Source organism: Palaemon carinicauda, chromosome 33, assembly GCF_036898095.1.
Source record: "Palaemon carinicauda isolate YSFRI2023 chromosome 33, ASM3689809v2, whole genome shotgun sequence".
NCBI lineage: Eukaryota > Metazoa > Arthropoda > Malacostraca > Decapoda > Palaemonidae > Palaemon > Palaemon carinicauda.
Window position 1 is genome coordinate 34032757 of NC_090757.1, and position 2500 is coordinate 34035256.

Below are 2500 nucleotides of genomic sequence, written 5' to 3' on the forward strand. Positions count from 1 at the left end.
TTTATTAATTTTCTACATACAGCTCAGAATATTCCTTGTAAACGTAGTTACGTTGGAATGATTTAAATTACATGTATGGAAAAGGTGGTGTTCTGAGCAAAAACGTTATATCGGAAATTTCCTGTCATATATGCTTCTCTAGAATGAGAGAATCTCTCTCTCTCTCTCTCTCTCTCTCTCTCTCTCTCTCTCTCTCTCTCTCTCTCTCTCTCTCTCTCTCTCTCTCTCTAAAAAGAAAAAAATAACAACAGCATTTAATGAAGTTGTTTGACAACTGTGAACTAACGCAATCCCTTCTTTGGCTAAAACCAGATGTTGATGATATAGTTGATAATGACTGGGGAAGGAAAGGTGTGATAGTTATAGAATCTCCGTAGGTTGCGCTCTCAGCATTTATCCGTATAACTTGCAGCATTTGGAAAAACACATACAGGAAGATAGTAGCCCCCCCCCCCAAAAAAAAAAAAATAAAAATTAGAATTAGTGAAGGTAAATTGCTTAGGGCAAGTGAATATTCCTCAAAAAAAGGATATTATCAAATGGCATTAAACTACTTGTTCATTTGTTTATCGATTCTTTAAATTTAAATTCTGTTTTGACTATCCCATTCTCTGTCACAGTTCATAAGCGTGTCAAGTGCAACTATACTCAGTTTTTTTAATGAGGCGCATTTGCACTGACTCGCAGCGGTGCCCTTTTAGCTCGGAAAAGTTTCTTGATCGCTGATTGGTTAGAGTCCAACCAATCAGCGATCAGGAAACTTTAACGAGCTAAAAGGGCACCCCAGCGAGTCGGTGCAAATCTGCCTCACTGAAAAGAATTGACTTTAGTTACCCAAGTTCAAGTTATACGACGATGACTTGCACTTTCTGCATCATGCTGTAGTTTTTGTAAACAGGATCAGAAGTTTTGAAGGAAAGTTTTACGTTTTCATCAAAGCAACGCCAAAAGCCTCGAATATTCGTTACACCCCAAGAGCATGAAGGCAACCAATGTGTACTTCGATAAGCAAATTCGATTAGCGTCTTGCACTATTATTATTATTATTATTATCATTATTATTAATTGCTAGGCTACAACCCTAGTTGGAAAAGTAGGATGCTATAAGCCTAGGGGCCCCAACAGGGAAAATAGCCCAGTGAGGAAAGGAAACAAGGAAAAATAAATGATTTAAGAACAGTAACAACATTAGAATAAATATTTCCCATATAAACTATAAATACTTTATAAAAACAAGAGGAAGAGAAATTCAATAGAATAGTGTGTCCGAGTGTACTCTCAAGCAAGAGAACTTTAACCCAAGACAGTGGAAGACCATGGTACAAAGGCTATGGCACTACTCAAGACTAGAGAACAATGGTTTGATTTCGGAGTGTCCTTCTCCTAGAAGAGCTGCTTACCATAGCTAAAGAGTCTCTTCTACCCTTACCAAGAGGAAAGTAACCACTGAACAATTACAGTGCAGTAGTTAACCCCTTGGGTGAAGAAGAATTGTTTGGTAATCTCAGTGTTGTCAGGTGAATGAGGACAGAGGAGAATATGTAAAGAACATGCCAGACTATTCGGTGTATATGTAGGCAAAAGGAAAGTGAACCGTAACCAGAGAGAAGGATCCAATGCAGTACTATCTGACCAGTCAAAGGACCCCATAACTTTATAGCTGTAGTATCTCATGTTGCAATGGATCCTATACGCCTTTGCAATGCTTCCCCCCCCCCCTCTTATCGGCAAGGCGAGAACCTCCCAGAGCATGTCAGGCGACGCGGCAAGCAAAGTAATTGAGTGCCTCATTATCGTGTGGGGACAGAGAGATGCTTCTCAGTGCGGACAATAAATGAGATCACCTGTCCGGGTATTTAGGGTTTGTTATGTTATGTTTTATTCCAGTCTTCTTGTTCGGGGATAAGTTTTAGATTTGTGGGCCTGTATTTTCAGATGATTAGACCACCAACACGGTCTCCTTGTTTTTATTTTATTACGTTATTTTTTCACTCCAAAATCTTTAAGGTTTAGTTTGCTTTATATAAATTTTTATTATTATTATTATTATTATTATTAGTAGTAGTAGTAGTAGTAGTAGTAGTAGTACTTTCATTATTATTATTATTATTATTATTATTGTAATCATTATTATTATTATTATTATTATTATTATTATTATTATTTTTAGTATTATTATTATTATTATTATTATTATTATTATTATTATTATAATTATCATTATTTTTATTATTATTATTATTATTATTATTATTATTATACTGGACATAATCTTACAAGTGAAACATTGTTAAATTACATAGCAAACTTTTACAGAATAGAATGCATGTATGCGAAATTCTAATTAATACATTGTAAACATTTAGCTTTCACTCACGTAATTAGAGTAAGAATTTTCTCTTAATACTTTTGATCACATTCAGTGGTGTGAATTATCAGTATAAATAAAGTCAGATTAACAGAGTAATCATTCACTGTTCTTCGTCTCTCTCTCTCTCTC

General features: G+C 35.0%; 1 protein-coding gene across 2 annotated transcripts in view; it reads left to right on the forward strand.

The window, feature by feature from the left end:
* Positions 1–2500, forward strand: part of Atox1 (Antioxidant 1 copper chaperone) — a 630717-nt gene that overhangs the window by 468293 nt on the left and 159924 nt on the right. The window lies entirely within an intron of this gene.